General features: G+C 44.3%; 1 long non-coding RNA gene across 3 annotated transcripts in view; it reads left to right on the forward strand.

Moving 5' to 3' along the window:
• LOC122801794 overlaps window positions 1-23,544 on the forward strand; it is a 100,795-nt gene that overhangs the window by 68,924 nt on the left and 8,327 nt on the right. The window lies entirely within an intron of this gene.

A 23,544-nucleotide genomic window follows, 5' to 3' on the forward strand; every position in this document is an offset into this window, starting at 1 on the left:
AATTTTTTTGTACTTAAGGTAGGATGCCAATTGAATGTATGTTGACAGTAATCTAGCCTTTGACCCACATATGGCTAAGGTAGTAAGATAATCCCTTCTTTGTCACCCAACTTATAAGTAAGGGCATGGCATCCAGGTCCAAGAGTCTGACATTTTATTTAGCCCTTGTTAGACTCATCATTGAATATAGTGCCAGCTTTGGCATGTTCCTGACCAGGTATATGCAACAGCTGTATTTCCAAAAAAGGTTCCTTACCAGGAGACTACAGGGTATAAACACTGTCCTCCAAGGATTGCATTAAAGTCCTATCTGTCCACTGTCTCCTACGGGTTACTGAGAGGCAGTCTGTGCCTGGCATGTGAGGCCTCTTCAGATCCAACTTTGAAACTTTTGTATATCCACAATATGAACAGCATCAAAACCATTAGATCCAAGGATCTGAATCTTCCTTGTGATATGAATAAGACATGTTGGCTAGACAGATGTGTCTCTGAGGATCCCCATGCTCTAGAGTAAGCTCCCCATCCATGTGAAGTAGAGTACATCCGTAACCCTGTTTAAGCATAAACTTAACCAATGGATGGGAGATTGGAAATTCACCCGGGGCCTTGCCCCCATGTCTGTGATGTACAGAGGCACAGTAATCCCCAACCTAACATACCCCCAATAACCTCTAGAAACTTCTTAACTTACCACTTCTTAATAAATGCCCATGATACATAGGGACAAAATTGGGTTGGATTACATGGCTAGTCTTAAGGCCCTGCTGGTCATTGGCCTAGTATATACCTATGAACTTATTGTGAAAAAATTTCCATTCATTTGATCACAGCTGACATTTGTTGGCACTTTTCTGTATTGCAGGCCGTATATGTTTGACCTGTAACTTTTTTTTACTTTTGTGCCACAACAACCCCACCACAAGTACCACTGAGTGTATTAGTAATGGTAGTTCTTATTAGCAGTGTCTGATAAGTAAAAGTATAGATTTCTTTGTTGCTGCTGATCCATTGTTTAACTTGCATTACAGTTTGTGTAGGTCATTTGTTGTGTGCATAGAAGCAGCATGTTCCCTGGAGTAGGGAAGTAAGTATTTAAGTGCTTAATTTTATTAGCTGGTAACTGATGTTTAAATTAGTCTGAAATCCTGTGTTTGAGGAGCTGGGTTTGTCACCATTTTCAGTGTTAAGCCGTGCATGTCCAGTCTGAGCCTAGGACTTTGCAAATGTTTTGTCTTGTCTGCCTTTCTTTTGGTAGTTTTCATGGCAGGGATATCAGTACACAGCAGAAGTCTGGAAAACATCCTTTTAGGAAATTAGGATTGTATTCTTGCTGTTTTTCAGATTTTATTCTCTTAGCCTATGTGATTGTGATCTGGATCGGGCTGCATTTTACATGAACTTCAGAATGAACTGGCTCCCCCCCTAAGCACCATATTCAGTCATAGCCTCACATCAGGCTTTGTGCCCACTGAATGGCGTACAACAACAGTTATCCCACTCCACAAAGGGGGAGCCACCATTGATCCCGGGAACTGTCGCCCTATTAGCCTGACAAGCCTGGTCTGCAAGGCCATGGAACTCATAAACAAAGACATTGGTAACCTCCAAACTCTGGATCCCACCCAGTTCAGGTTTGTGAAAGGCAGATCATGCCTCCTGAACCTGATCGACTTTGGGGCAGTCACCAAAGCCGTAGTTGAGGATAAGGTGGTTCACACAGCCTATCTTGACCTCGCCAAGGCTTTCGACACCATCACCTATTCTGGAATTCTAGCTAAACTCACTAAACTAGGTATAAATCCCTACACCACAAGATGGGTTGCCAACTGGCTCACTGACGGAACCCACACTGTAAAAGTTGCACACTCCAAATCTGACCTCAAACCAGTGACAAGTGGAGTACCACAGGGGACCTGTCCTGCTTGGTATATACTTCTCTGAAGTGCAGGCTAACACACAAGGCCTCTGGCTAATGAAGTTCGCAGATGACTGCAAACTAGGAACCATAGTAGAGTCCCCAAATGATGTGGAAATCCTACAGAAGGGCCTCGCTGAGACAGATGCCTGTTGTCAGAGCCATGGCTTCAACCTCAGTGCCAAAAAGTGCATTTTCATCCCCTTTGGTAAAAACTCTGTACCCATGAACTACTACATAGACAGCAGTCTACTTAACACTGAATGTGTGATAAGGAGACCTTGGGACCCAGGTGGAGGGTAGTCTGTCCTTTGATAGTCACATTGCCACAGTAGTCAGGAAGTCCTATGTGGCACACCTTATCATAAAAGGTTCTCATCCAGGAAAAAGAGGTCCTTGTTCCCCTCTACTTGACACTCATTAGACCCATTATAGAGTACAGCGCCCCTTTTGGAATGTACCTCACAAGACATCTGCAGCAGCTGGAAAGGCCACAGAAGTACCTCACAAAGAGGATTATTGGCCTCAAACGGATGCCCTACACTGACAAGTCTCAAAACTCCATCTTTACTCCGTAGCATATAGCCTACTCCGAGGTGATCTCTGTCTAACATATAAAGCTATGTCAAACCCAGAGCTGTTGGACATGCTACACCTAAAGAAATCACAATCCCTCCGAGCTACACGGTCTAGGGACCTAAACATTGTCACCACAATATACAGGACATGCTGGAGGGATAGATTCCTGTTCCAGAGACTTCCTATACTCTGGAACAGGCTACCCATCTATGTTAAGCAGAGTTCTTCATTGGCACTCTTCAAGAAAAATCTTGAGTGGATGGGAAATAGGAAATACATCCCGAGGATCACTTCTGTGTCTCTGCTAGACAGTGGCACAAGAAAATAACTTTCTTGGGTGGCGTAAGCCAGGGAACCTTGTTGGCTAGTCTTACGTAGGCCCTTGGGCCAATAGCCTAGTACCTACATATGAATCTATAGAGGTTTTCCTGCTGAGTGTATAGTGGTTATGATGAAAATCAACACCTCCAAATCTGAGTTCATAGTCCTCTTCCCAGAAAAGAGTGTGTTATTCTGTGCAGGAGAGGGAGAAGAAGCTGAAGAAGCTGAAGTGGAAGAGTTTAAGAAACTTTGGTATTCACAAGTGTTCAGGTTTGGTATTGGGAGGTATAACCACAGTGTGGATGCAGCAATGATAGTACCACAGGGTGAATGCAGCAATGACATTGCCACAGGCATTGTACTGAACTGCGGAGGTCAAGCAAGGTGTGTGCGATTTAAAGTGAGCCTCTTATTTTACTGGTTTGTCTGTATGCCTGGCCTCACCTGTGGCCATAAATGTGTCATTCCAGTGTCTTCCAGTGTCTTCGTGGACAGACTGAACAAGTTTAAACTTCTACCTCCATGAGTGGTCCCTCGACTAGCTAGTTAATAATGACTGATTTTCAATCACTGGTGCCAGCCATGCAACAATTTTGCTTCCCACCTGAACGCCAAGTGCAGTAGATACTTCAGCCTGATTCCCCAAGAGTGGGCATTTACTGAGGGATGCTTTAGTTCACAATTGGCCCTTAGGTCTCCTGTACACATTTCTGCCCATTCCCCCTTATAACCAAGTGTCCACTGTTGTCTGTTTTTGTCCGATTCAGTAGTGGATTTGTCTGATCTACCTCTGCACTGATCCTGAAACTTTTCGGTTGTAGGGCTCTTACTCCTCCCTTGCCCTTCAATTCCATGAACTCCACTGCATTACCCCAGATCTCACTTGCTGCCTGAAGTATTAAGTCATGTTTTAGAAGGCTCCTGAGAACACTATTATTTGATTGCAGTTTTTGCTTTTCTTCACTGTTAAACTTCTCTCCGTAGAGAATGATTTCTCTTTAGTCAGGTTAGTTTAATTTAGTTTAACTTAAGACTTTTTGCCTTAGAATTGTAGGACTAGAACTAATGTGAATGGGACTGTTTAATGTGCTTGGAAAACTGTTTATAAATATTATAGCCTTGTTTAGTGTTGGTGTATTGGCATAAGATTTAGTTTATAGTATGTGCTATGCTTTTAAATAGATCTTTTCATAGTTGTACTTGGTAGCAGTAGCAGTGGTTATACTAGAGTTCTTCCCTCGACTGTTTAAATTCTGGCTGATGGGCAAGGGTTTAAAAAGTGTGTAGAGTACAAGCACAAGCTCCCCTCCATAGGACCCACAGTCTGTGTGTTTGTTGCTTGGGAGTTGCTCATCTTGACACACTCTGTGTCATGCCTGCTGCTCCCTTTAAGTTCCGGGCTCTTCAGACCAGGAGGGAAAAGTTAAGGGCATTCTTCCCCCTTGTACAGGGTCTGCAATACCATCCATTTTTTTTCCTTCCCTCCTGGGAAAAGCAAGAAAGCTAAGCCCAAGCAGAAGGATCCTTCCCTCCTGGGGAAAAACAAGAAAGCCAAGGCCAAGCAGAAGGAAAGGGAGAAAGTCAAAGGAGTCAAGAAGGAGAAACAGCAGGATAAAGTTAGAGAAAAATCCAAGTAAAGAGAAATTTGAATTGGACAGGTTCTGCAAGTGATTACCAGATTGGACACTTGTATCTGGTTCGAATCCGAAGATTCCTAGACATTCAGAACTGTCAGTTCTTTGGCTCCATCCAACAGCTCCTCGATCCCTCTTTTCCCTAGACCCAGCGAGTCCCAGACTGCCCTCCCTGATCCTTCAGGAGAGTAGGTACTTTAGGCCCTCTTCACTGGTATCGTCTTCCCTGTCATCTAGAAGTTTGACCGAACAGGATGTCAGCATGATGATGAAGTTCCTCAGAACACAGATTCAGCTCTGGTTTCTCATGGTACCATTCTCTGGGAAGGTACCGAGTGCTGGTCCATGTACCCCCCCCACACACACACACACTTTTTCTTATCCAGGCCCAATCTGTCCCTTGGACCCAGCTATCTCAGATCTGATCTGTCCTGGAGTACCTTTGCTGAAGCCAGTAGTACAGATTAGTTTGACAGTTCCCTTCCTCACTCTGAGTTGTTCGGATCTGGAGGAGACTCAGAGCTGAAGCTTTGGTGCCATTTTTCCAGGGAAGGGTTGATATCAAAGTTGTGAGGTCCGTATGTTACTCTCAGCATCTTGTCTTTCAACAGCTTGGCACTGAGGTTGGTCTTGTGGTCAGGACCTTTCAGATGTTCTTCATGTTTCACTGTTGCAGTCATTACATTTGGGTAATATGCTGGCAGGTTGCCGTCAGTCAGCCTGAATAACATAGTCTTGGGTCCTGCGTCGGTTGCTGTCTCCTCTTCCGTGATGACTGGTTGGTAAAGACTTAAGAGGCAAACCTGCATATCCCAATAAGGGAATCTTGAAGATATCTCCATTTCAAAGCAGGACTTTTGCATTACCAATTCTCTGCACTGCCCTTTGGCTTATCTACTGCGCCCAGGGTCTTTACAAAGTGCCTGGCACCAGTAATTGCATTCTGCAGACAAACATTCAAATTTATCCTTACTCTGACGATTGCCTCATTCAGGCAGAGGACAAGGACACTCTTCAACATCTGGCGTTTGTAAAAAGGTTTCTAGCATGCCTAGGGTACAGCATAAACGAAAAAAAATCACAACTGGTACCCTCTCAAATAATTACATTCCTGGGTGAAAGCTTGAATACAACTGTAATGTAATGTACTTGATGAAGGGTGGTTAACCCGAAAGCTTTGCTTCTTATTAAATTTTTTTTTTGGCGTATAAAAGTGTATTGGACTGCTTAGAACTTGAATTAGATGTGTTTGCTATTTTGACTGTGAAAGCTTGAATTAGATGTTTGCTATTTTGACTGTGAAAGCTTGAATACAACTGCCCAGTTGGCTTACCTCATGCCAGACAAACAAATGCAATCGACAATATACTTCAGACAAATGGCAACAAAAACCCAGTTATCTGCAAGACAAATTCTGCAGGCTTTGGGGTTCATGGCATCCTGCATTCTACTGATTCCATATGCAAGACTGCATATGAGGAAACTTCAATGGTACCTAAAAAGCTTATGGAGTCAACATTGTCACAGCCTGGAAACAATGATTCCTCTCATTCCCTGCCTTCAGCAGGAGTTTCTTTGGTGGGTAGAGACATGTCACCAAAACAAGGGACTGTCATTCACTCTACCCTCTGCCACCCAAACCCTAACTACAGACGCATCAGACTATGCCTGGGGCGGCCCACCTGGCAGGGAGATGCATTCAGGGCCAATGGAGCCCAAATCAAATGCATCTACATATCAACCAGAAAGAAATGCTAGCTGTTCAGAATGCTCCGACAGCCTTCAAGGACTTGCTTCATCCAGGACAACTACTGATAAAGACGGACAACACCACAGTAATGTGGTACAATAACAAGCAGGGGGTACCCATTCATACCCCCTTTGCAGACTAGCCATGGCCTTCTGGAACACAGGCTTGACTTGCCAAATACATCTTCAAGCTCAATTCCTGCCAGGAAAGCAAAATACTGTGGCAGACGAACTAAGCAGAAATCTTATGGACCCACACGAATGGAAACTGGATCCACAAATCTTCAGCATGTTAACACAGAAGTGGGGAAGCCCAGACATAGTTTTGGGGAGAGGCAAGTAGATCTATCAGTTGGACGTATTCTACACAAGAACTCATCACAAAAAAAGCATGGAAAGTGGATGCTCTGTCCTTCAGCTATCAGTCTATGCATTTCCCCCTCTGCCTCTACTCTCCAAGGTCTTACTAAAAGTCAGACAGGAAAAAACAAAAATTATTCTGAATGCTCCGGACTGGCCTCGCCAACACTGGTACCCGCTTCTAAGGAATATGTCTCGCCTTCCTCCGTGGTACTTGACTCAACACCTCCTCTATTGTCTCAGCAGAACTATCAAATTCTGCACACTGCTCCAAACTATGAAACTTGCAGCATGGATAATCAACTAATTCAAACCACATCTCTCAGTAAACCTGTGATGGATGTCATTTTGGAAGTCAGAAGACCTAGTACTAGAAAATCTTATGCTGACAAATGGAAGAGATTCTGTGCTTGGAACCAAGCACAAGGAATAGACACAGCAAAGCCCAATATTCCTAAGATTTTACAATACTTAACTGAGATGCTTGACAAGGGCCTATTCTTTTCTTCAATAAAAATCCATGCCTCTGCCATCTCGGCTCATTACAACACAGAGCCTCCCTTCTTTTCTCATCCACTACTAAAACAGTATCTCAGAGGAGCCAAAAATGTAAGGCCTCCCAGGAGCACGCCAACTCCTGCATGGGACTCAATTTTGTGCTAGAAAAACTCACCCTGCCTCCTTTTGAACCAGCAGCTACTGCTGATATAAAATTTCTTTCTTGGAAGACCGCTTTTCTTTTGGCAATCACTTCAGCTAGAAGGGTTTCAGAACTACAGGCTCTCATGGCAGTGGGGCCTTTCATTATTTTTTTACCCGGACAGGGTGGCCCTCAGGACCAATCCTTGTTTTATGCCTAAGGTGATATCCAGTCTGGCTCTCAACCAGACCATTAGCCTGCCAACGTTTTTCCGAAATCTGCAGAACAAGGGGGAGCAGATTCTGCATTCATTGGATGTACACAGACAACTAAGATTCTACTTAAACAGGACAAAATCTCTAAAAGTCTGAGCAACTACTTTTAGCATTTGCTGCAGGATTAGAGGGGAAGACTATATCGAAGCAGACTATTTATTTCTAAATGGATAAGCCATTGCATTAGTTTTTGCTACTTGCACCGTGGTAAACCTGTGCCCAAGGGGATCAGATCCCCTTCCACCAGGGCTGCCTCTACTTCAGCAGCTTTTCTCAGAGGGGTACCTACCAGAGACCATTCTAGAAGCTGCTACTTGGAGCTCAGTTCATACGTTCACAAAGCATTATTTACCTCTGTTCTCTAAATCCAGGGCAGGCTTTACCACTGCAGTCCTGCAGGGCCTTATAGCTGCTCCTAATGCTGTTTAGTTCTATCCTCCTATCCATAGCTTTGGGATTCTACCCAAATATAATGACCAACAGTGAAAGATGAAGAACACAGTACAGTTGTGTACACTTACCATAAATGTAGATGTTGGAGTATTCACTGTTGCAGTCCGGGTTACTCACATGCCCAGCCCCCTTTTCTATACCTTTTCTTTCCTTCACTATACTCAAAAGCCTTTGTGGTGTATTTGCTTTTAGGTGAAGGCAAATTTTGGTGCATTTATATTTTAAATGTTTATACATATAATTTTGCTCCCCATTTGGGGGGGCACCTGACATCCGGGGCAAGAAAAAATGATTAAAATGGTGTCAGCTGCATGTTTTATGCCCCTGACGCCACGGAAGAGGAGACTGCAACCGACGCTGGACCCAAGACTTTGTTATTTAGGCCGACTGAGGGCAACCTGCCAGCAGATTACCCAAATGCAATGACTGCGACAGTGAATACAATCTAACATCTACATTTATGGTAAGTGTACACAACTGTACTTTCTGAGGCTTCTCTCCTGTTGGGGTTATGAGGATTCTGATGGGACCTATAGTGTTTGTAGCCTTCGAGGGTTTTGAGTGAGCCCTTTCGAGGCTGAGTGATGAGACACTTCCCTCCAGTTTGGCTCCATTCGAACCCTGACTAGGGCATACTTCTACTTCCCACCTTCCTGTTTGCAGGGGGTTGGCATAAAAGTTGGTCTTTACCTTGCAGATTGAAGGTACAGGGTTCAATTCTGACCTCTAGTTATTGACTAGATTTGTAATAGTCTGCAGACTAATAGCCTAGTATTTACCTATGAATCTGTTTGACAGGGACAGTCGGCTCCACAGATTTCAGTCTGCTTGCGTCATTAGCTCCCAGTCTGATTTTAAAACCTTCTGACCCTCCCCCTGAATTGGTTCATAGAAAGGAGATGTGCAAGTGGAAGCATCCATCACTGATCACACGGAGTTGGATGAAGGTGAAGGTTCCCCTAGATCCCCCTCTGAGGATGTCACCTTTGTTGAAATCTTTGAATTGACAAAACGAGAGGTGGATGGTCCACAGATACTCCTCCTCCGGACAAGTCCATATTCCTGGAAGCCTTTGGAGTCCTCTCATGTTTGTCCTGGGTGATGCCCCCTCTCTGTTGATCCACTCAGTGAATTGATGGCTCAGTGGACGTGGAATGACCCTGATGTGGTGGAGCTTACCCCTAAGAAATTGGATAAAATTTTACAAGCACCAGCAGACTGCAAACATTAGAGAAAGGTCCACTGATGGATGCCATGGTAGTAGAGGTGGCCACAAAGAAAGCGCCATTTGAAGAAAGCTCCTCAGTCTATCCCCCTAACAGGGAGTCTAGGGCCACAGACAGCTTTAGGAAATGGATGTACATTTCGGCAACTTTCTTGCTTTGAGCCCTTGATTATTTAGCCCATGTCACAAGATTTCATGGAAACTTGTTTGGTATTTTGCCTGCAGATGCCCAGGAGATTGTGGAATCCCAGCTTTCTACCATACAGTCTACTTCCGATGTAGCCAGGTGACTACTTTTTAGTGTAGCTGATGGCATGGTCAGAGCAGCAGGCAATGACATTACCACCTGCTGACACGCCTGGATGTATCTCTGATTTTTTGCAGAAAGCTTTAGAAAGGTTTTCATTCATGCTCCATTCAACAGGTCTACGTTTGGCCCTAAAGTTGGACACACTGTATAGGAGTCAGCAGGATGGTAAGATTTACTGTGTGGTTGAAATTCATTTCTTCACTTACCAGAGATCCTACTCTAGGAATCAGAGGTATGGAAAAGATTTTCTGGAAGTCAATAGATCTCTTACCAGGACACTCCTGATGACAGCCCCTCCTGGCAGAGGAGGAGATTTCAATAATGGACATTGCTCGAGAGGCAGAGACAGATTGTAAAACAAGAGCTTTCATGGCCCCTTTACCAAAAAGCCCTTTCAGCATCCCTGAAGATTTGCCTGACTGTTGCATGCTGGAGTCAGTCGTGGGACACTTGGCCTTGCACTCATAATCCTAGCAAAACATAACTACAGATTCCTGGGTGTTGAGCATAATTTCCAGAGGCTGTTCTATACCATTTTGCCTTCCTTCCACCAAAAAGATTAAACTTCCCAGTGTTCCACCCAGTCAATGGGAAATTGCAGCAGCAGGGATCTCCAGGCTGCTGGAGTGATCCAGACGATCCCTGAAGATAAACTAGAATCCAGAGTCTATTCATAGTTCTTTTTAGTACCAAAGAAAACAATGTATCACATGCCCATTCTGTGTCTGCACCACCTGAATCAATATGCAACACAAAGTTCTGGGTGATAACACTTCAGTCCCTTTTTCTTTTGTTGAGGAAGGACCATCGGGTGTGCTCCATGCATATTAAGGACACTACCGTATCAAGATACACAAGCGTTCAAAGATGTTTCTTAGTTGCTGTCTTGGAGCCAATTATCAGTTCAGACCCCTGCAGTTGTCTCACCACAGCCCCCAGTGTGTTTTTACCAAAGGAATGGCAGTGGTAGCAGCACTTCTCCACCTGTGAGGGAACCATGTCTTCCTGTACCTCTGTAATTGGCTCCTGTTTATTTCCAGCAACATTTTAATGAACCATTGAGACCCTCTGCTCCAACTGTTGCAAGACCTAGGCATCACGGTCAGTCTCACTAAGTCATCTTACACAGACTCGGCAGATAGAATTTATTGGATGCTACCTGGACACAAGCTTGCAGATTGCCCAACTTCCTGACTCCAGGATTCTCTCCGTGCATATCATTGCCACTCAGCTTCTTCAGTTACTTTGCCCTGATTCCTCCATGGGGACAATCTATAAGGAATGCTCTAGTCACATAATTGGCCCCCAGGTCTCCTCTATGCTTTCCTCCTTTGCCACTAATGAGTAAGTTCATACAGGAAGTGAGAATGTGCAAGACCAGGGTAGTCCTCATTGCCTTTTTCTGGCCTCAACAAATATGGATGTCCTTCATGGATGCATCTGCAGTCATAACAAGTGGGTTGTCCTGTCGTCAGGCAGCCCTGCAGTCGGCCGGATTCCAAAGTCCGGGTCCGGCTTCGGCTGATGTCGCACTCCACCCGACGTCATCTCTGTTGGTCTTCGGGTATAAAAGCATCAGCCGACGCCATTTTCCTCAGTCTTTCTTGCGCGTGGCGCCAAGCAGAAGCTGTTCGCAAGTGCCGGTCGGTCGGATCCAGAGATTACTTCTACCGAATACTACTCAAGACTTCTAAAGCTAAGTACCCGTTGGGGACACTTTCTTGCCTCAGCCGATGTCAGAAAAAGTTAACAATTGTTTAACCTGTGGGAAACAAATACCTCATAAAGATTTCCACTCTTACTGTCTGCCTTGTTTAGGCCCAGCCCACGACGTAGCAGCCTGTTCGGCCTGTGCCTCCTCCAACCGGCGAACGCTTAGGCGTCGGTCGGAGTTTGCAGAACAGTTTTTCGGTACTGATTTTGCGTACATTATGACGCCGGATGCTCCGACTACCCAATCTTCCAAAAAACGCAAAGATAAAGACCGACACTCGCGGTCCGCGGTTTCGGCCGAAACCACGGTAAAGCAAACAGCGAGTGTCTCGGTTTCGGCGAAACCGAGAAAACTGATCAAAGTACAGCTGAACCTATTCTTACCACTGAGGCCCCTGCTACAACTCTTGATTCGACCTCAGAAATTTTACCCACTACGGTGGTTGACTAATCAGACACCTTCCCTTGGATGTCTCTACCCCAGCACGTGGTGCTGCTAGGCCTCCAGCAGCCATGTCCATTAAGGCCTTCCCTAGGGCTAAAGCACCCAAGACTACTAAATCAGTGTCTGTTAAACCCTCGACACCCAGGCCCTCTTCTAGTTCTCAAATGCTTTCTTTGGCAGAAGATTTAATTTCTTTAATTAGAGGAACTCAATCTCACCCAGACAGGGCCTCTCAGCCCCAGAGAAGAGACCTAGGGCTGAGCGCCGAGCCAGTGTCTTCTGATGATTCTGCTGATGAATCAGACATTACTGACCAGCCAGAGGCTCCCTTCTCCAATTTTGAAGATTCTGATGCTGAAGAATCCATTCCAGCTGCTTCCCACCAGAAGAATTCTCCTTTGGGGAAACCTTGCATGCCATGCGAGAACAGTTCCAATGGCAGCAACAGGATTTTTCAGACTCCAGAAAAAGACTTAGGACCTTTCTGCACCTCCCACAGCACAGGCCCTTAGCTATACCTCCCGTTCTCTCTGTGGTGGATGATGCTTTCAATGATGTTTGCTCCGCTCCAGATTCTTTACCCCAGCCCCTGCCAAACCAGACAGATTTTACAGGGTGCCAGATACTCATCACCACCTTTACAAGGCCCCACTTGCAGACCCAGAAACTATATCCCAGGGTCCCAAGGCAGTAGCGCGACCACAGCTAAAACCCTATTCCTTCTGAAAGGGAAGCAAGGTCATTAGACAGATGGGGTAAAAGGTCTACACTTCAGCTACTCTCTCAGCTAGAGCTTTAAACTGTCAGTTTCACATGATACAATACCAAGAGTTTATGCTTGATCAGTTAACTAAAAACTAACCACTGATGAATCTTTTGATAAGAAATATGTATTAGAGATGGTAAATAACATACAACAGGTTAGCAACCATTCCTTAAAATGTGGCTATGATGCACTGGAGGCTTCATTTAGATCAGCCATGACAGGCACAGTGATAAGAAGGCATGCATGGCTAAAGGAACAAGCTTTACCGGATCATGTTAAAGCTAAGTTGCTAGATGCTCCTATGGACAAGACAAGTTTGTTTGGTACACCTGCCCAGCAGGTTATGAAGAAAATGGAAGAAAAGGCAAAATCTGTTCAAACTGTTAAAGATTTCTTGCAGGTTCAACCCCCAAGGTTTAGCAGGAACTGGCCTGCCAAAAATTGGTCCTTTCCTGACTCCACAAAATTTCAAAGGGGCAGGAATAGACGTTCCAGAGGCAGAAACCAATCTAGAGGAGGTGCCTACAGAGGACGACAGTGGCAAGGTAACAACAGAGGCACAGACGCAGCCACTGCCACTACATCAGCACAACCACAGTGACTTACTCCTAACTCCACCTACCAGGGAACAAATAGCAGCTCCTCTAGGCGGAAAGTTAACCTTATTTTCAAAGAACTGGCACTACATAACAAAAGACAAGTGGATTTTACAAACCATAGATCAAGGTTACCGGTTTCACTTCCACACTTTACCAGTCAAAAGAGGAATGCCAAATCTACCTCCAAATCAAAAAACAGAGGCTCTACGCCAGATAATGGAGTTAGCAAACATGAGAGCTGTGGAAAGAGTGCCAACAGCAGAACAAGGAAAGGGGTTCTATTCCAGACTATTCCTAGTTCCAAGAAAGGAAAAAAGTTGGAGACCAATTCTCGACCTGTCCACCTTAAATACATACATCATTGTCCCAAAATTCAAAATGCTGACCCTACCGCAACTTCTTCCCATGCTGGGCAAGGAGTCTTGGCTGGTAACTCTAGATCTCAAGAAGGCATACCTGCACGTCCCCATTCGACCAATCTGCAGAAGATACCTCAGATTTCTTGCAGGATCAGAGCACTATCAATTCTCAGCATTGCCCTTTGGCTTATCTACTGCCCAGAGTATTCACAAAATGCCTGGCATCAGTAATCGCCCATTGCAGACTACAGGAATTCAGATTTACCCATACCTGGACGACTGCCTACTACAAGGGACAACAAAAGCAAGCTGACAACAGATTTACAAAGGGTCATTTACTTGCTACAAGGACTGGGATACACAGTCAATTTACAAAAGTCAAGGCTGATACCATCCCAAACAAGGACATTCTTGGGCGCGGAATTGGACACAGTACAACAAATGGCATTCCTGACTACAGAAAAACAAAAGAACTTCCTCTTTACTTCTTGGCACTAACAAAACTGAACGAGTTAACAGCAAGAAAATTTCTGCAGGCCTTGGGCTTCATGGCATCATGCATAATCTTGGTCCCATTTGCCAGACTACATATGAGGAAACTACAGTGGTACCTAAAGAATTTATGGTCCCAACACAGACACAGTCTAGAAACAGAAATCCCACTAATTCCATGCTTAAAACAGGAGTTCCTATGGTGGGCTCAGGCATGCCAGTCAAACCCAGGCCTACCCTTTCGCAGATGTCAACCAAGCCAGACCATCACAACAGGCGCTTCAGACCTAGGATGGGGGCCCACATGCTGGACAAATGCGTGCAAGGATTGTGGACACAGGATCAACTTCACCTGCACATCAATCTAAAAGAAATGCTGGCAGTAAAACTGGCAATCCAAAAGTTCAAACCATTCCTCAAAGAGGGCCAGTTGATGATAAGGACAGACAACACCACAGTCATGTGGTACATCAACAAACAGGGAGGCACTCATTCATACCCCTATGCAGAATGACCTTGGAGCTGTGGACCCTGGCACTCAGCTACAACATTCAGTTACAGGCAATGTTTGTACCGGGGAAAGACAATACTCTAGCAGACATATTAAGCAGAACCACTGGATGCCCACGAATGGAAGCTGCACCCGGACATCTTCAAGACCATCTCAAAGAAATGGGGAATGCCACAGATAGACCTATTCGCATCACCTCTCAATCACCAGCTCAAGAATTCTGCACAAGGACATTCCACCCACTAGCATGGAAAGTGGACTCACTCTCCTTCAACTGGAAAGGCCTAACAGCATATGCATTCCCACCTCTTCCTTTGATACACAAGGTACTACTAAAAATCAAGGAAGAACGTCCAAGGATAATCCTGATAGCCCCAAACTGGCCAAGACAACACTGGTACCCACTACTGAAGAGCATGTCTCGAAACAATATGTGGCCAATACCCCTGATGCCTTTGATGTTAACTCAGAACAACTACAGCATCATACATCCAAACCTAAAACGCTGCAACTGACTGCATGGAACATCACATAGCAGCAGCTAATCCAGAACTTTCCCAAAGAGTTAGACATTATTCTTGAAGCACGCAGACCTTCAACAAGAAGGAACTATGCTGGAAAATGGAAAAGGTTTGTCATTTGGAGTACCGAAAGAGGAAAAGATGTGTCAAACATAGATATGCCTAACATTCTGGAGTATCTGGCCGAACTTCTTCATTCAGGCCTGTCCTACTCCTCCATCAAGATACATGCATCAGCTATTTCAGCAGAATACAGCTTTGATCCACCTGTTTTTCGCACCCTTTGCTCAGGCAGTTCCTCAGAGGAATCAAGAATGTAAAACCTCCAAGGAAACCACCATTACCAGCCTGGGATTTAAACTTTGTGCTAGAAAAGTTGACACTATCACCCTTTGAACCAGCAGCAACAGCAGACCTACAACACCTGTCATGGAAAACTGCTTTCCTACTGGCAATTACTTCAGCAAGGAGGGTTTCAGAACTACAGGCCTTAATGGCAGTGCAACCCTTCCTAATCTTCCACCAAGATAGAGTGTCCATGAGAACTAATCCTACATTTATGCCCAAGGTGGTATCCAGAGTATCTTTAAACCAGGCAATCCACCTACCTACCTTCTTTCCCAACCCACAAAACAGAGGGAAAGAATACTGCATACCTTGGATGTACATAGACAGCTACGCTACTACTTGGACAGAACAAAAATAGCAGAAAGACTGACCAACTTTTGTAGCCTATGCAACAGGAAGGGAAGGAAAAGCTATTTCCAAACAGACAATCTCCAAATGGATAGGAAATTGCATACGATACTGTTACTCCTTCCATGGAAAACCAATTCCACAGAACATAAGACCTCATTCTACAAGGGCAACAGCCACTACCACAGCCTTCTTACGAGGAGTGGCAACCAAAGACATTATTGAGGCGGCTACTTGGACCTCCGTGCATACATTTGCCAAGCATTATAATTTGCCTCTATATTCCAGATCCCGAGCAGGGTTTGCCACTGCTGTACTGCAAGGGATCCTAAACACACCATAATCTACTTTTATCCTCCTCCCTAGTTGGCTATGGTATTCTACCCACTTGTTATGACTGCAGATGCATCCATGAAGGACATAGTACAGTTTTGTACCTACCATAAATGTAGATGTCCGAACTGGATAGCATCTGCAGTCAGGATTACCCTCCCTCCTTCCCCTCTGTGGTACTCCTAGGGTGTTTACCCTCCTAATAGCTAGCTGTTGGGGGGGAGTCTTTTATGGTGTATTTGTTTGTATATATGTACATATATGCTTATTGTTGTGTTTACCTCTATCTATTTGGAAACATTGGCATCTATCCAAATTTTAGCCTGCAAGACGGCTACTGGCATCTGGGGCAAGAAACACTGAGGAAAATGGCGTCGGCTGATGCTTTTATACCCGAAGACCAACAGAGATGACGTCGGGTGGAGTGCGACATCAGCCGAAGCCGGACCCGGACTTTGGAATCCGGCCGACTGCAGGGCTGCCTGACGACAGGACAACCCACTTGTTATGACTGCAGATGCTATCCAGTTCGGACATCTACATTTATGGTAGGTACAAAACTGTACTTTTCCCTTCCTGTGATCTCTAGTAGTACATTCTCCACGGATGCTGACCACTACCCAGATCTAACGTATCCTTCTGGACTTCCTCCTTCAGACTGGAAAGCCATGAGAATAGCGGCTTGGTTCCTCCCAGTTCTAGCATTAGCATTAGCCAGGAATGCTAGGCTTCTAGTTCTGTTGTGTGGATCATTTCACCATTTCAGAAACATACCACTACAAAAATATAGCATAGCAAGTGGAAGAGATTCACTATTTGGACCATGATCAAAGGTTTGGACCCCATAGTGCAAGTGACTATGACCTTAAGTTTCTTCATTGGCCAAAATGATAATTCCTTTGCTTCCTTAAGAATTTCTAAAGCCTTTTTAAAAAACTTTTCTCCTAAGACCTCCTATCAGAGACCTGGTACCTCCTTGGAATATTACCATCGTGTTGCAAGCTCTGACTCGCCCACCCTTTGAACCAGCAGCATCAGTTGATTTAAAATTCTTATCCTGGAAAACAATTTTTCTAGTGGCTGTTACTTCAGCTAGATAAATCTCTTGAGGTGCAAGCACATTTGTGCAAATCCCCATACTTGGTCTTTCAGAAAGACCGAGTTTCCCTAAGGACTAATGCATCTTTCTTTCCTAAGGTGGCATCTGAAACTAGTCTGAACCAGTTAATACATTTACTAGTCTTCTTTCTGAGATTTTCAAACCGAGGCGAGTACATGCTTCACATGCTAGACATTCATTGTCATCTGAGAATTCTACCTTCATAGAACCAAACCCTTCAGAAAATCAGACCAGTTATTTCTGGCATTCTCAAAGCCCAAGCTGGGAAAGCACTTGCTAAAAGTGACCCTGTCAAGATGGTTATGAGTGCATTTCCTTTTGTTTACAATAAGATGGACTTGTCTTTACAATCTAAACATAAAGCTCACTTCATAAGGACAGTGGTACTTTAGTCTTTTGCGGGACTTGTCTGGTTTGCAGGTCTTTTCAAATAATGCTTAAAATGAAAGTAAGGTATATTGCTGACTAGCTCTGCTATTTTATTATCCACTATTGGAAATCTCCAGTTACTGCATATAATATTGCATAAAGTTTCCATGATTTGTATATATAATGGCAGACTTAACCTTAGTTTGTATATGCACTTTGTAGGTGGTTTCTCAATTCTATTACTAGATGAAAAATACGGTTTACCTAGTGTATTTCTCTTGGTAAAAGTATCCTCTTTGATCTTGTCCAACGTTCTTTGATTATAACCTGTCTGTAGAAACTGTTGAGTAATCAAACACATGCTTTTCTCAAAATCATGTTCACAAGTGGATAATCTAGAGGCTCTCATGAATTGTCCTTATATCACATTCTCATAGTTGTATCCTGGGTGCATGCTATCGCAAACCAATAAACTGTTCTTCCAGCAATCCTTACAATATAAAGATATATTCATTCTACCTGGCCAATCTAATGTAAGCCTAACATCTAAAAAAAAAAAAAAAAAAGCTATGCTGTCACTGGAAACCTGTACGGTAAAACACAAAAAATCAGTAGTAGTTGCCAAATGATAAAGGCGTCAAGCTCTTTAGTCCCTGCCTATAAGAAAAAAGTATATACAATGAAGATAAAACCTAATATGTCCATTTATAGGAACCTGCTCCAAGAACATACTCATAACCAGATTTGCTTAAGAATTTGCACAGGGGGTTCCCATGGCCACCCCGCACTTCTGCGAATAAAAATCATCAGCATACAGCCTTGGACCAGTTGGATGACAGCCCCCAGAAGAGGTAAAAATATCTTGGACTTTGTATTAACCAACGTGAGTAACCACTGCAGCATCCCTACAGTGTCATCATCCCTGGTGAGATCCGACCACAATGCAGTCACTTTCAAAGTCACCATCTCATTTCTAAGTGGTCCAACTCTAGGCAGAAGCATGATACTTGGTTTTGTCCTCCTTGGGGGATGTAGTTTTTTTTTTTTTTTTTTTTTTTCCTATCTCCAGAAAAGAAAAATAGTTAATCTTTGATACTGTACTATCTTAACTTTGAGTGGGGGATTGTGGTTAACCTGTTAATGGCCTTTGTAAGTGGTAGCTCCCTTGATTAATGGGTTCTAGCCTACGGTTATGCAGAGGAAATTACTAGGTCTGTGGACCTCCCTGTGTATGGGCTGTGAGCACATCCATTTAATTTTTTTTAAACTGTGGTTCTATATCTTAAAAGCAATGTCAGTGTCTGTCCTATAATGTCCACCCATTAGTTCGCAATTGCACAATTGTTCTATTTTTTTTGCTGTAAGATTTGTTAGCTGGAACCTTAGGGAGTGATATTAATACTTTAATGTTTTGTAGGTTCAGATAATTTCTGGGTAACAGTATCTTGTTAGTGTGTACGTGTGAAGGACTGGGCACCTTCAGTGGCACACTACAGGGCTAGCAGTCAGTGCTCTTGAGCAATATTTAACTATTTACAGCTGGTGTAAGGTAAAGTTCCATGAGGTGTTTGTTATAATGGCAAAAAGACTTGCACAGATAATGCCTACAGTCATTCATCCTGATCATATGAGTGTAAGTGATGGTTCAAGATGCTTGTGTAACTGACCAACCGGTTATATTTTTGTGACTGGATTTCAAAAAGGTCTTTGACCATGTTGATTGGGTTTATTTATTTGAGACTTTAAAAGCCTGGTATTCCCTAACAGCTAGTTGAAGTAATCTGGGCTATATATGGGGGAGCTGTAGCACAGGTGAAATGAAGAGCTTCCTTGTAAGCCTCAATAACTTTAGCTTGGTGAACCAGGCAGGGTTACCCCCTTTGTGCCCTTTTTTGCATTTTATCTTGAGCCCTTGGTAGACGAAATGAGGACGATGTTTTACTTAAGTAGCCCCCCTGGTCGTTTTGTGCAGGAATGGGTGTGGCCAGAATGATTGACATGACTGCTTGCTGTGATGTACTATACAAATGATGCATAATTGACATACCATGCAGATTTGTTGGTGATATCAAGAATATTCATTGTCTAATAGTTTGCCCTTTTGCTCAAAGTAGTGCAGTCTCGGACTTGGTATATTTAAGTAGTGGGGGGTGCAGGGGGGGCTCCCCCCCCTGCAAAAAGTGAGGGGGGAAAAAAAGTCTTATTTTAACGTAAATAAGATAATGTGCTGGATCTTGGTCGGGGTTTGGGCGGACCTTGCTGCTGTGCATCGGGGGGGGGGGGCTACTGTTGTAAAATGCCAATTTTATATAGATCAGAGTTTGAAATGTGGGCAATGTGTTAAAACAGTTGTTTCTCGCAGGAATGGCCAATAGTGCTGACATGCCTAATGACCATGATGTAGCATGCAGTTGAGGCATGAATGGCATGTTATGCAAATTTGCCTGTGACATTAGTAGTTTACCTGCTTTCTCAAAGTAGTGCGATCTCAGAGTTGGTATATTTTTATTTATATACAAGGGGGGCTGGGCCCCCCCTTCAAAAAGCGCAGGGGAAAAAACATATTTGAACTACATGGATAACTGGATGTCTTTGCCACAAACTCTTGAAGCCAGAGGTTGAAAACATCGCATTCAAATTATGTTATGTTTATTCATTTTAACAATGACGTTCGAACAATAACGAGAAAAATCAAATAGAACTTAAATAGACTGTTTGGCAGTAACAGTGTTTAAAAAAAAATAAAACCGTGTAGAAAAAGATAAAAAGTACAAAATACACTTTGAGCAGTCCCTTTTTAAAAGATTTTATTTTGCCAGCAAGATTAATTTCACTTTTAATGTTTACCGCATGCCAGTAATAACGAATGAATATTCCTGCGGACTTCCTCACCATCTTCATGTTTGTTCATGTGGGCACCCTGTTGGGCGAGGTTTGGGTGGGCCTTGCTACTGTGCTTCGGGGGTGCTGTTGTAAAGCCATGCCGAAATAAGGTGGTCATTAATAGTAGGTTGTCGTACAGGCCAAAGACAACTCAAGATATCCTTGTATACTGATAATGTTGTGCTTACACTAACAGAGCCAGTTAGCAGTTTTGCGATTCTACTCCAGAAAGTTTGGAAATTTCGGACTACGAAATTGGGGCAAAACTCTGGTAGTACTTGTCAGTAAGGAAACTGCGACTTTTGCATCAGAGTTTCCCATGTGCTTATAAAGAGCGAGTAAGGTATTTCAGATTAGTGAGTAAGGTATTTCAGATTATGGATTGCTGACTCATTTGAGGAATCTAATGAGTTTTCTTATCACATTGGGTAGCTAAAATTAAGAATTATTTTGCAGGAATGGGAGAACTTGCATCTGCATATGGACCAGAAGGCGCAAGTGTTAGTGGCATTTCCTCTACATATATTGTATTTAGCCAAGTCTTTCTGGACTCCTCCAAGTAGGGATACAATGGTAAGCTTAAAAAAAATGGATTAGGAACAACTGAGTGTTTATCCCCTATTATCCTGGGATAAAATAACTTTGCCAAGGGATATTGGGGGGTGCTTACCAGCTTCTGATTTAAATAGGTACATGAGTGGTCCCACATATCTTTTCCCAGAGGATACAGTATCTGAGCAATAATGGTGTATGCACTCGTGATACAATACTCAAAGAAAGAAACTTGTCTCCTGCTACAATAAAATAGCTGAATTTGCCTCTTAGGACTCACCATTTTCATAGCTTAAATCAGTTAAACTGGCTTGAACTGCATAACCACCTAACACATTCACAACTAGCTACAGCACACACTCATTTGTCATCCCGATAAATGCCCTGCACTAGAAAAACATGTTACTGTCCAGCAAGGGACCCATGTTCTACTAAGAAATTCTTACTACTAACAAATAAGTCAATGTTGCAAGAGACTCACTGTACTCACAGTATGTTGCTAAACTCTGGAATAGTATCCCCACACAAATAAAACTCGCCAACAAATTCAGTAGTTTTACTCAACTGCTTTAAACAATGTCTTAACCAGTCCTGGTCCTGTACATGCTCATCACCAGGTTAAGACTTTGTGCTCACTCTACAGTAGTCTCCAAATACTCTTGTTAAAAAAAAAAAAAAAAAAAAAAAAAAAAAAAGGTAGTAAAAAAAGAGTTGGAAAAAGGAGACATGAAAGGTTTATGGCTGAAATTGCTACTTTATAGGTATCACACAGGTGGAGAAAGAACAGCAAGATGTTAAGTTGTCTATCTCGCCTTCATTCTTGCTGGATGGGTTCGGAGCCGACCTCGGCTCCGACTCGGCCACTCTAAAAGCTCAAGAGTTGGTTCCACCGGCTCGAGGCTCCCCTTATATCCCACAATGCTAGGCGAGAGTTACCTCAGATCTCGTTTGCCGCTACAGCGATCGAGGTGTTGGTTTTCTACCGGTTCTTGGTAAGTGACTTTCTTGTAAAGTTAGTGTAATTAAACCCCTTTAATTTTAAATTTTATACTTATTTCCCTTAGTTTAGAGGAATTCTTGCCCCTTTTTCTTAAAATTCCTGTTTTTCCCCACAAGAACTTTAAGTTCTTCCCTCGGGCCTTCAGGCCTTCTTCCTTCCCTAGTGGGTGTGTGTGTGTGTGTTTTTCTTAATTTAAAACCTAGTCAGTTGTTTTATTTTAAGCTAAAACTAGACAGGGTGTAATCAGTGTGTTTTTTGACTGTGTGTGTGATTGCACTTTCGGGATGTCTAAAGAATCAAAGGTCTCAGGTTTCAAGAAGTGTGATGCGTGCTGTCAGAAAATGTCTCTGACAGACGGTCACACTTCTTGTGTCTACTGCCTGGGGCCTTTGCACCTGCAGGACTCCTGTGCTGTTTGCCATGGCTTCAGTCCCAGGGTCCTGCAGGAAAGAAAAAATAAATTAATTTTGAGAGGTTTACTCAAGCCTGAGGATTCCCTTACTGTCTCTTCAGGGAAGCCCTCCAAGGCTTCTAGGTCTTCGGCTCCAGCAACTGAGCCGAGACCTAAGGCTTCTAAACCTCCGCCTACATCGGCTCGGCTGGAGCCGATGAGTCTCAGTCCACAGTTTCTGTGGTTCCCTCGGCTCGGCTGGAGCCAAGGTAATAGAGATTCCGTGTCGGCTCCGACCAGATCTTGAGCCGACATCGAGGAAGAGGTCCAGGTCACCATCCCTTGGCTCCGTTCATTCGGCTCCAGGATCTCCCTGCTGTCTGAACGGAGCCATAAATCTCACTCCTCTAGGTCATCGAGGCTGTCGGATCATGACCTTCAGAGGGTAGTGAGTCGACTTCTTAAGTCCGAGGCACTGGCCCAGATGCTTCAGAGCCCGACTCATCAGTCGATGCCTGCCCCTGTTCATCAATATATTCCTCCTCCGACTCCGTTGAGCTCGGAGCCGGGTCGTCGGAACCGAGACTGTGGTAGCGTCGGAGCCGATACAATTGTCTTCGGCTCCATCGTCGGCTCCGATTTCTTCCTTAGAAGAATCTCGGCGCCGGACTTCCATCGTCGGCTCCGAGGGGGTGAGTGGCATCGGACCCTTGTCCGACCCCGCTCTTCCTCTCGGAGCTTGGCTGGTGAGTTCGGCTCCGACATCGCCTCGAGCCATCACTGTCGGTGCCGAGGGAGGTTTTCAGCTTCTCTGAGCGGGGACCTCTGGCTTTGCCTGACAGGGGTGCGTTCGAGGTCATGCGGAGTGTGTTAGAGCCTGGCTCTACTCCACAGTCGGCGCCGTCCGCCCCTCCCTCTACGGTGCCTCAGGTCAAGTCGACTCACTCCCTCATCCCGGACCGCAGAGAGCCAGCTCCTCAGGAACCCCCTGTGGGGATTTCATCCTCTTCCGAGGCCTCTCCTGATTTCAGAAGAGCCCCTCGGAAGAGGAAGTGTAAGAGGAAACACATTGACTCACCTGAGTCCATCACATCTGACACAGATTTAGATGATTCGAGGGTTCCCCGTTCCCCTTCTGAAGATGTCTCTTTGCAGACATTCTAGAGATCCTGAAGCAGAGGGAAATTGGCCAGCCCTTAACCCTTCGGAGGATGAATCTGTATATCTTGAGGCGTTTGGCTCTCGCCCTTACACCTCCTGGGTGTCCCCCCCCTTTGACCCCCTCATGCAGGTGGTTGCTAAAAAGGCATGGACGGCTCCTGATTCAGTG

The sequence above is a fragment of the Protopterus annectens genome, chromosome 5.part0, assembly GCF_019279795.1.
Source record: "Protopterus annectens isolate FY-2018-M chromosome 5.part0, PAN1.0, whole genome shotgun sequence".
In the NCBI taxonomy this organism is placed as follows: Eukaryota; Metazoa; Chordata; order Ceratodontiformes; family Protopteridae; genus Protopterus; species Protopterus annectens.